Source organism: Pinus tabuliformis, chromosome 9 (genome assembly GCF_031772625.1).
Source record: "Pinus tabuliformis cultivar Carrire ecotype Pingquan chromosome 9, CPIR1, whole genome shotgun sequence".
Taxonomy (NCBI): Eukaryota; Viridiplantae; Streptophyta; class Pinopsida; order Pinales; family Pinaceae; genus Pinus; species Pinus tabuliformis.
In genome coordinates, this window is record NC_142307.1 from 1,234,963,234 (window position 1) to 1,234,976,096 (window position 12,863).

Below are 12,863 nucleotides of genomic sequence, written 5' to 3' on the forward strand. Positions count from 1 at the left end.
TCCTTCTGCATGGTCTTCCTCATCTGCCATTGTTTTTCTTCCACACGAACCACTCTCAACAGGCTGAGAAGGCTGACTATGGATTCCAATAGTCCCCTTCTTCCCCTTTATGGGCTGTGTCACACCTGGACCACTGCTACCAGAGCCCAAGTGGACTGTTCCTGTGTGATGAGTCTAAGTTTGTTTAGAATTTCTGCCTGCAAAAGAAGGCCCAATATGAGATTTTGTTTCAGATTTGTCAGTATTTCTTTGGCATCTAGTGCGCTTCGGACCCCTACCCCTTTTAGGCATTCATTTCAAAAAAATGACAAAACGAAATTCAAATAAAAACTACAATTTTCAAAAAAATAAATCAACACCTATAAATTCCTTCAAACAATAGAAGCACACTACAGAAAAAAATAATAGCAGACTTACCCCTATTGCAAAAAATGGAAAATTCTTACCAATTCAAATTGCCTCCCCGACAACGGTGCCAAAATGTTGGGTGCAGGAATTGCACTTAAGAAAACTCCTCAACACTTAATTGTCAACCCGGGGGTTTCGTAAACTTAGAGACGAAGCACAGGCAATGCCAGAAGTGGTATGAACTTTTCCTATTCCTAATCCTACTTCTTAAAGGAAATGTTTGCAGAATCAGACATAAAACAATCTTAAAGGTAATTGACACCAAAGCAACTCTAGTGCTGGAATGTAAAAGAACAATTTGCAAGTAAATCAAGTAAAGGAGTTTTCACACAACTGGAAGCAATCTTAAATGTTGGAATGAAATGCTATGTTTATCTTCAGATAGATGGCTAACAATCTAACAAGTGGGCCCTTGCAGAGATCTGTTTTCCTCTTGATCTTCCTTCTACACAAACAACCTGTTCTTGTACTATTGCAATCTGCTTGCACTAGTGCAAGTATAGTGCCTCTGTGTAAAAGTATATTTTACCTCCCTTACTGAAGATTTATGTCTTTGTGGAGGTGCTCTAAGCCTCAGGGCTTAGAGCACTTTGTTTCTGTGACAAGAGACCAGCTCTTGCACCAAGGCAGAGTTTCCTTCAACTAAGTTTCCAATTTACTTTCAAAAAGATTGAAAGACGTGCTGAAAATAATTGCAATTGCAAACAAAATTTTGAGATAAATTATCTATGGAAAAGAAATGCTTTAATTAATTAAATCTTGCAATGGAAGTAAACTTCATGAAATGAAAGCAACTCGAAGTAATCAAAGCAGTAGTCTAAGTGATCTGCATGTATCAGCTAGCTTCAACAATCCACTTAAAATGTTTCTGTTCTTTGTTCATAAGTCATAAAATGCAAGTATAAAGTGTCTATGATAAATTCATGTAATCGTTCTCAAACCCTTCAAAAATGCACAATTAATGTTAAGGATGATCATTGAAATTAATAATATATTTGCTTGCAGAAACAACTTAAAATGGTAAGAAATAAGAGAAATGCAATATTTGCTATGAAAGGAATAACTGAACCGGAGTGCAGGAAACTACATGCACTAGTACAGGAAGATGCTTCCTGCACAATCCAAGCGGAAGCAAATCGAGACCAGAATTGCGAGTAAAGAAATGCAAGAAAGGAATTACAAGAAATACATAAACTCAATCAACTTTCAAGCATGGATATGCTCACTTAACTATGAAATAGATTTAAATCAGAACTTCAGAAGTAAATTTAAAAACTGTTCACACCATGCAACTGCAAAGGGAAATATTCACACAGTATTTCCAAATGACGAAAGCACAAGGGTAAACGAGCTGGGTTGGCTGGGCCCTAGCCAACTAGCTCATTTCCTGTTTAAGAAACGAGACGATTCAGCACTCAAGTACGCATGAAAGATAAATTAAACACAACGTATGAATAACATGGTGAGTTCCTTGTATTACTTGATCAACAAATGTACATAGTAGTGCGAGTCTAGCCCAGAGCCGAGGGTGATACCAAATTACATAGAAAATGAAATTACAACCTAAGGATCGCTAGCTAGTTCTACCTACAATCTACATTTTATACATTCTTTCGGCCTTAGCCATATTCCACTAATTACAGTCATTTTCCTATTCAGGCCTTTCGGCCAAACGGACTAACAACCAAACATTACAAAATCAGCTATTAGTTATAATAGAACATGTACTTCGCTGGCTGTAGACCATCCTTGGAAAATATCCCTGACTGTGTGCCACTGATATCCATCCTCAGTTAATCAGCAATTGAACTCGGAGTCATGGATCAAAATGTTTGCGTGGAAAGATTCAGCTCACGGAAATCTCAGAACAATCATCGTTGGCGGTGCAGGAATCTGCCTGCACTGATCATGCTAACTCATAATTAACACTTAGTTTCTCAATTACTTCTAGGAAATTAACATAAGTTACAAGAGGTACTTAATAGGCATGAAATCTATGTAAAAATGATTAATAAAGCACTTTAATAAATCTTAATGTAAGATACGAAGCATATGTAGGAATAGGTAGTTATCTTGGACTAGTGCAGGAAAGAGAGGTTTAAGTTGAGATAAAACAAAGGTTAATGTTTATAGAAATGGGGTAAAAATATAGCAATTTGGGACACCAACATTAGGTACATTTATCATTTACTTTTTGTGAATTAAATTTTAGCAAAAGTTTGACATTAAAATTAAAATTTTAGCAGAAATTACAGGATGTTGCAACTTCCCGTAATATCTCCATGGTTTTCATATATGCAGGATAGGTGGGAAAAATTTGAAAGTTACTAGGTAATCCTCATTGTTCAAGGATGGTGAAACTACTATTTTTCTCTCGAAAAGGTTCACGGAGGTGCCTGGTCAACGTTGGTCAAACTAGGTCACTTATGCAGAAAATCCCTTGTTTTGAGCACAAAATTAGGGTAGTTTTGGATTTTGAGGGATTTCTCCCAAATTCTAGTGATAAGAAGGATGTATTTGACCTGTTAGCCTTCATCTAGGATTTTCATAAATACATTTGAACATTTTTAGTCATTTGGTTACAAAAACACTTGTATAAATATGTAGGATTTGAGGTAGAAAGACATATTATGTCATGTTATGTTTTATGAACTATTGCTACTTGGTTAAATTGATAAAAAGTTTCTCATGTTTTCATTGTGCTTAGTGGATGATTCTTAGGCTATTCTTCAAGTTCTTTTAGCTGGTTTTCAACTTAAGTGTGCAAGCAAAGCGTGAAGGGCCCCCATTGCCAAGCTTGTGCACTTGTTTTTGTATGGTATGGTATTTTAGTTTGCTACAATTTCATTGTGTTAATTTATTATTCATTTGAATATTATTTTAAAATATTGGTTGTTGTTATGCTTGACAAGAAGTATTATGAAGTTACCTCCTGCAAAGGAGCTTGATATTCCTTTCATTCTCAATGGTTAAAATTGTGGCAATTTCATTGTGTTAATTTATTATGCATTTCAATATTATTTGACAATATTGGCTGTTGTTATGCTTGAAAAGAAGTATTATGAAGTGACCTCATGTAAAGGAGCTTGATATTCCTTTCATTCTCAATGGTTAAAATTGTCAAAATTGCTCATTTTGGTCAAATTGCTTATGTGTGATTGGATTGTTTAAATTTGGTTAATTAATTATTTGATTGATAGTAATTGATGGTCTAAAAGTGTTGATTTCATCAATGGAATCTTTTTATATCCATCTCATGTAAGAGAGATTGAAGTTTTCTTGGTAACAATGCTTAAGATCTCAAGCTAGTTAAAGTGTTAGTTTTTTAGAATTAGTCTCTAAACCATAGATTTTGGTGTGCTTCTAAGTTCACGAATTCTGGATTGATAATAAAATTAATGATCTAATTTACACCCTTAAATTGGACTAAAATTTTTGACATCGTTTCCGAGGAAGAACATTTAGAGACTAGAAGCTTAGTTAATTCATTTAGTTTTCTCTTAAAAAAAAAATTAAGTTTTTAGTTTAGTTATGTTTTGTTATGGCTAGACAAAGAGATGAAAAGGTTAGATACACGAAACAAAATCCCCCAACCACTAAAGAAATAAAAAATTCCAACTACTAATCCATTTACAAGACAAAACCTATCAAATTTCAAAAACAGGATGCTAAAAAATTTATTCAGTGAAGGAGGGTATGCCACCACAAGGATCTGCTTAAATCCTTGTCCACAATTTAGAATTGTCACTAGGGATGAGTTTTCATTTCAAAAGATAGAAGAAGAGAAAGGCATATATGAAGAGGATTCACAAAAGGATAACCTAGAAGATTTTTTTAAGTATACTTGTAAGGAGTACAAAGAGTCATTGGCCACATCCGATGAAGATCAAACATTAGAGCCAAAAATTGAAAAATTTCTCTCCTGTCTATCACAAGATACCTTGTGCATTCATGAATGTAATGAACAAATTTTAGAAGAACTTTATGGTATGATAACAAAGGAAATTCAAGGAGACAAATATCATATCGAAACTTGGTTCCAAAGAGTCACTAGGCCACCATACGACTCCATGTTTCGATATTTCTTGGCATCAAATTTGTATGAACAATTGATCTCTCATGTTAAAACATTCATTAAGGCATATTTTTCAAACTTAGATATGAGTTTACTTATGATCTTGTTATGCAAATGGATGCATTGGAAATTCTTTTATGATTGAGGAATGTTTTATTTTTCCAGATAGAATAGGATAGTATAGAGGAATAAATGAATGAATTAAAAAAAATAAAATTGCATATTAAAATTAGTTCAATATTGCATGAATAAAACTCATTTTGAGAGGATTTTATAACAAAATGCAGTTGTTATAGTCCTATTTTGGAGGACCATATGGACCCATTTTTAAAACATTTTTCTACACAAATAAGCCCTTTAAATCTATTTTCTAACCCATATTTAATTTTTCAATTTGCATCTCAAACGAAAAAAAATATGGTCAAAATAGTTACTAGGTCTCAAGCAGAAAATTCAAGAAAAGAGTTAGTATAGCTATGATTTGAGGGATTTAATCGACATATTTTTACAAGAAATTTATAGGGGAGATGACCCTTAGAACCTAGTTTCCATTTCAATTTTAATCAACTCAAACTGACATTGTATGAAAATTTTATGCTCAAATTACTAACTGCTTGTCCTAAGATATGCATTGTGACAATTCTACATATTGACTTTTCAGTGGCATATTTCACATATAAAATCATATTATTTAATTTTTTTTTTTTTTATAAGGGAGAAACAAATTCAAGTCTAGTTTAATCCACAATTTGAATCATCCCATTTGGAGATCATATGAAAACGTTATGCTACATTTAGTAACTGCATGTCTTAAAACCAACATGGTGAAACTCTGCCTCCTACGTTTGTTCATAAGTGTATTTGAGATATCAAATCAAACTATATTAAAACTATGTTTCTATTTTAGGTATTTACATGAATGTAAGTTGAAATCCAAGTGGAATCACATCAATCCATGCTAGAATGAAAAATTTATGCTCGAATTAGTGATTGTTGGTCTAGAAAGCAATTCACGAATAATCCCATCAAGTAAGGTGTTCATCAGTAGGTTTAACACGTAACTAAAAAAAAATTTGAAAACATATTTCTATTGTAAATATCCCTATGAATCCAATTCAATCTATATTTGGAATCACTTCAATTTCATATAAAATGAAGATTTTGTCAACAAAATACCGCGAGGAGATCTAGGATGGCCACCACTTTTCAACAGGTAAACAAATGCATTTTTCTTCATATATCTTCTTTGGATTTGTTTATTTTAGGAATTTTTGCATTTATTTTATGTATTTATTATAATAATAAATACCGATCACCTTTATTCCCCCATCATATCACATTTTATTGCAGGAAATTCTTAGTTTTTGCAGGTCTCAGGAAGTCCAAAGGATCAAATCTATGAACAAGTGATTTTCAAAGTCAGAGTTTTCGAAATCCATACATGAGAGTATATTCAAGTTAAACAAAGTGAAATATCATTTGAAATTGAGTTCTAAATCCTTGGAGATTGTTAGAAAAACCTCCCAGTGGATGACCGACAGATACTTGAAGATGAATTGAGATCAAGGCAAAAGCCATGAAATGAATCATCAAAAGAAGAAGTCAAGTTTGAAGTCAAAGTCACATCAACTACTGAAGAAACCTCTCAAAATATCTACTATTCATAATTCCATTCATCCACCATGCTCTATGACATTTTCCTTCTTCCAAGTTTCACAATCCATTTATATTGAAGTCAAAATTCATCCATTTCACTTTCCATATACACAATCTTACCATACTCCCTTACTCCACCCACTTTCTCTTCCATTTCAGATTTACTTTAAAAAAGAAAAGAAAAAAAATGGAGTTTAGTTTTGAAAACTAGGAAACTGGCACAACATAAGCTCAAAATTCTCATTAGAAAACCAAGTCACATTCGCTGGTGAGAATTCACAAAAATAGTTACTTCATTTGTTTTTCCATGTCAAGTTTTCTTTACGCAGTTGAATAAAACAATTATCCATACAAACTTGAGGACAAGTTAACTCTTTAGTTGAGGGGAAGGTGCAAATAATTTTTGAGCTTTCTTAAGTAAATCTTTTTACAACCATTTGCACTGGTCTTTTGTTTTATATTTCAAGATCATAGGGTCTTGTATGATCAGAGGGACCTGTTTTGAAGAAATCCATCAACATTATCTTTTGCAAGTGTTAAGAGGGACCTAAGATCTTGTCTTAATCAAAGGGAACTGAATTTCCAGTCATTCTTTGAGTAAAATTTCAGTTTCTAAGGGACCTGTAATGATTAGACAAAGGGATCTGAATTTCCATTCATATTTTGAAGACAATAAAGGAGTTTCAGAGGGTCCTGGAATGCTTATCTTGACAACGTCTTTGACAGAGGGACCTGTAGCTTACTCCAACAATGAAATCTGAAATTTATGAGGTCTACAACTCCAACTAAGGATAGTCAGAAGAATAGAAATGAAGAAGCTTCAACTATAAAAAGAATGACCAAAGAAGTAATTGCAAAATCTACAAGGGAAATTTATTTTTAATGTTTTATTTTTGACAAAATTTCTTCATTTAAAAATAATGTTAGTGTACCTATTTCCTCTTAATCATTACTCCCTTTCCATAACCCTTCACCCCTTCACTTCACTTCAAGATCCCTTCACTCATTCATCTCATTTTTCCTTAAAACATCAAAAACGGGTATACAATTTTTCCAACAAGAACAAGGAAATATAAAGGTAAATTGGTCATAGGGATACAAATATCAGTTTCAGAAGAATAAAAAGGATGTCTACATTAGACAAGGATGTCTTCTCTTAAAGAAATGCGTAATAAGGGTCTACATTATGGCATAAAACATGGCATTATCAAGGAGTAAGAATTCTGTCAACAGAGAGTGTTCTCATTCAAGCCATTTATTTTTAATGTTGACAATTTCATTTGTCAATATATGAGAATTAATTTGGGTGCTTTCAAGAAACAAGAGATGAGATGCACAAGTTTCAAGAAAGAGGCACATAACCTAAGAAGCAACATGAAGTTGATATGGTAAATGACACCTACAGGAATTTCATTATGCCTATTATGTTTAAAAGTGTCAAAGAAGTCATCAGTGATATGAATACCTTGTCCTAATCTAATTCCTTTGTCCTAGTACATGTTTCATTATTTTTATTGAAACTATGACCACAACATGGGTACTAAAGTTATAAACCTAACTTGCTCATGTAAACCACGACTTGTTGGGTACTTTGTAATTGTTTTTAAGATCATTTACCTTTGACTCTGCCATACCCTTTCAATAATTCGAATCCAATGACTTAGTGAATAAGCTCAGGAGGAATTTGGATACACTTAGGCATTTTCAACATGGTGTTACAATTTTACGCGGTAACCCTTATTCACCTAGAGTTTTGCCTAGATTTCATTATGAAATGATCTTGATTTTTTCATGCCACCATTCGACTGAATGTAAACCCTATGTTCTCCAACATAATTTAAAAGCATAATTATTCCCTGTGAATCAAACTGTGGGTGTTAAATCCAAATTATTTTCCAAAGCATGTCTACCCTCTGAGAATTGCACTGTAGTTGTCTTCCTGTGACAATTTTTATGCCTCCCTCATCACAGAATATTTCCAAAATTTAATGAAACAAATACCACCATAAAAGACGAGATTTTATGTTGGCAAATAAAATTGTCAAACATAAAATCACTTCTGTTTTTCCAAAGCAAAATAGGGTGCCAAATTTTTTAAAAGACGGACTCAGGGTGATTTAGATAACTCAATTTGAGGGAATTTTGAAACAAACAATCTAAGAAGAACAATGTATTCATATTCTCACACGAAGACCATTTTGCTGAAGCAAGGAGCCATAGAGAGAAAATTTATGAGCCATAAAGAACAAATTTTTGAGCCACAAAGAACAAAATTTGGATTAATTAGTCAGAAAAATTGGAACTTCTCCTCATCTTGGGTCAACACGTAAGAATTTATCCATATAAACCTCGATTGATATAAGGTTAGGAGTCTGGGAGTAAGATTTTTTTTTGGTGTGTTTTTTTTTTAACACATAGAGATAAAAAAACATAGTGTGCTAGAAAAAGGAAACTTTCAGTGACAAAAAAAAAGGGAATTTCAAAGATACAAGAGGAAATTTAAGAAAAAATGTTTAAAAAATAAAATCATTATGATGTCCAGGGTTGAACTAACGAAATTTTATTTTTCATCAATTCATAAAGACTGTCTTGAATTGCTTGAAAGAAATCATTGGATTCCATTTCTGGAAAAATTTGGTGGGTATAATGAGAAAGTATGTGTGGAGTTTGTAGCTTCATTTGATAGAGAAAAAGCTACTATAGGAAATATCACCATAAGACTGTCAGAAGATATCATGGAAAAAATCACTGGCCTTCTTCAAGTAGGAGAGAGATGCTTTAAAACCAAGCAATGGAAAGATAATTCATGGGGACCATTCATCTATAGATCTAGAGTGTCAGTAATCAATTGGAAAAAAGGAATATCTAGAAGTTGGCTAATGCATCCTTGGGATGAGATGGTATATATCATTCAAAAATTTATTACATGTGAAGGAAGGTTTAGTATAGTCTACTTATATCATGTAAAACTCTTACAACACTTGAAAGGTGACTACAAAATCAATATGCCTTACTACCTGTTGCAAAGTCTCACTAAGATGGCCAAAGGAGTGCAAAAACAAAACAATAATCCAGAAAAGAGTCTTTATCACAATGGGTTAATAAAAATGATCATTATGCATGAGCTTCAAAAACATAACTTTGTATGGAATCAATTCATAACAAGTAATGATTTTGAGGAGAGGAAAGATGATTCAGAAGAGGAACATATTTTTTTCCCAAGTGATGGTGAAGAAGAGGAAAACCTTCCAAGGGAAACCAGCTCAAAACTGCCCTTGGAGAAAAGAAAACAAGAAGTATAGTAAGGGAAGAGGAGAAATTACAAGAAAAATATAAGATCTTCTATACTTATGAAAGGAAATCCAAGAAACGCCCACATGCTCAGAAAGGACAAATTCTAGAGGAGAATGATGAAGCACAACAATATCAATATGATTATTTGCAAGCCTTGGAAGAACAAGAAGAAATAGAAAACCAAGTGGAGGAGATGCAAAATGAGATGCCAATGAATGAACAAGAACCCATAATTCTAGAAAAGGTAAAAGAGAAAACTACTTCAAAGAAGGATAAGAAAATTAAGAAACTAAAAAGGACTGTAAAGGAAATGGAGGTTATTGAAAGGCACTTGAAACAAGAAAACAAACAGTTGAAAATCCAAAGCAAAAGAATTCAAAGGGAAAATGAAAAATTAAAGAAGAGAAATAAGAGGTTGAAAGTGAGGGAAATTTTAATCTCCAAACATGCATATAAATAGTATCACCAAAAGAAGACATTGAAAACAAAGTACCAAAGGTTGCAGGTTCTTCACATGGCCCAAAACAATGTAGACATTTTATTGCAGGCAGTAAAGGAAATAGAAGCAGAGGAATAGTGATAGGGACACAGGGGCACTTTTTGTGCATAAGGACATACAATATCTTCCTTTTGGGGGAATGCTGGGTTCCATTTTTTTATGTTATTATAGTCACATTACCTATATTTTGACTGTATTTTCCATCCATATATCTCCTGTATCATCCATAATTACTTGAAATTGACCATGTCACGTAGATTTATCATTTACTTTATATGAATTAAATTTTGGCAAAAGTTTGACATTAAAATTAATTTTTTAGCAGAAACTACAAGATGTTAGAACTTCCCGTAATAGCTCCATGGTTTTCATATATGTAGGACAACTGGAAGAAATTCGAAAGTTTATGGGTAATACTCATTCTACAAGGATGGTGAAACACCTATTTTTCTCTCGAAAGGGTTCACAGATGTGCCTGGTCAATGCTAGTCAAACTAGGCCACTTATGCAATAAAAATCCCTTGTTTTGAGCACAAAATTAGGGTAGTTTTGGATTTTGAGGGATCCCAAATTCTAGTGGTAAGAAGGATGAATTTGACCTGTTAGCCTTCATCTAGGATTTTCATAGATACATTTGAGCATTTGCAGTCATTTGGTTACAAAAACACTTGTATAAATATGTAGGATTTGAGGTAGAAAGACACATTATGTCATGTTATGCTTGATGAACTATTGCTACTTGGTTGAATTCAAAGTTTCTCATGTCTTCATTGTGCTTAATAGATGATGCTTAGCTTGTTCTTCAAGTTCTTTAAGTTGGTTTTCAACTTAAGTGTGAAAACAAAGCGTGGAGAGCCCCCATTGCCAAGCGTGTGCACTTGTTTTTGTATGGTTTGATCTTTTAATTTGCTGCAATTTCATTGTGTTAATTTATTATGCATTACAGTAATATTTGACACTATTGGCTGTTGTTATGCTTGACAAGAAGTATTATGAAGTGACCTCCTATAAAGGAGCTTGATATTCCTTTCATTCTCAATGGTTAAAATTGTCAAAATTGTTGCAATTTCATTGTGTTAATTTATTATGCATTTAAGTATTAATTGAAAATATTTGCTGTTGTTATGCTTAGTATTATGAAGTGATCTCGTGTAAAGGAGCTTGATATTCCTTTCATTCTTAATGGTTAAAATTGTCAAAATTGCTCATTTTGGTCAAATTTATTATGTGTGGTTGGATTGTTTAAATTTGGTTAATTGGTTATTTGATTGATAGTAATTGATGGTATAAAATTGTTGATTTCATCAATGGAAGGTTTTTGAATCCATCTCCTGTAAGGGAGATTGAAGTTTTCTTGGTAACAATGCTTAAGATCTCAAGCTAGTTAAAGTGTTAATTTTTCAAAATTAGTCTCTAAACCATAGATTTTGGTGTGCTTCTAAGTTCACAAATTCCGGATTGATAATAAAATTTATGATCTAATTTACACCCATAAATTGGAATGACAAACATCACTCCATTTGTGGCTTGGATGTCTACACCGTGATTATGACTTGTATCAAGTATTGTCTTGTGGTATGGTGATTCGTAGAGCACACTTATGTGGATCTCTCTTACATTATGACAAAGAATCACATTGTGTATAAACTCGTATTTGTTAATTTGATGGATCATTTACATATATTTATGAGTATATGGCTTGGATTGCATCCCCATGGCTTGCGATTACTCTTGTGATCGATATACTATATATCTATGACTCTGAGGGGCTCAACATTACAATAATGGCATGGTGATCTTTGTATTGCCAGTTGCTTCACATACATAACACGGTGGTGCCATTATATAATTTTGGGGGATTTTCAGTCAATGACATTGTGACCATGCCCACTGAATACTCTGAAGTGATATTCATATAATTGTTATGATGTGGAATTCCGACCTGACTATAAGGATTGTCTAAGTATCTGGAATTATCATGGCATGCATATTGTTATCATACATATCACATATTCTTTTGGTTTTGGTTTGTTATATGATTTTTTATGTGGCTCGATGAATCTCTATGATTCACAATGATAGCTTGATGGCTTGAGAACAATTATCAACATAAAAACAATTGAAGACATATGATAATGTCTTGTTCTCTATGTTTGATTGGAAGTGTGACGATGATTTATACAAAAATTATGTATGACTGTGACCTACAGTATATTTTATCTATGTGGATATTGGTGGCCACCCACCTATTCCACTTGGACCCCCACCATTTTTTCTTTCAGTTTCCTTAATTGTAGCACAATTTACTATTTTTGTCAGTTTTTTGGGTCCTGAACTTCTAGAGCCGTTTTGAGGCCCTAAATGACATTTTTTTGGAAAATAGAAAATCCCAAAACCATAAGTGTTTACAGTCAAAATTTGTAGTCACCGGATAGATCTTTCTAACGAGGTATTGTGCGTGTTAAACGAAGATCGTATGCCAAAGTTACAACCTTGAGAAGTTGATGTACCAATTTACCCTAATGGGGCCCACAGACTTTTGGCGTTTCATCTCCTGGTGTTAGGTTTTTGGATTTATAGGGTTTTCCATTGTTTCTCAATAATAAATGGGCCTTCGAGCCTCATTGTAACACAATTTAGAAGGCATGTAGCCTCCCCATCTCTTCTCAGAGATAAGCTACCATCACCTGAGCTAGTTTATTTCCATTCTGCATGTAAACAATTTCTAGTACTTTGTTATTAATGGATTGAAGTTTTTTTTTCACTGTATCTTTGTATTATGTTTATATCTGTATTTCATTTCATTTCTTCACAAATCTAGATTAGTGGTATCAAAGAAATATATGTTGAGATTGCAACAAGATGATGGAGCTTAGTGAAAAGAGTCGCCTTCACTAAGTGGGCCCGTAGGCAAATTATGGCGCAAGTTCT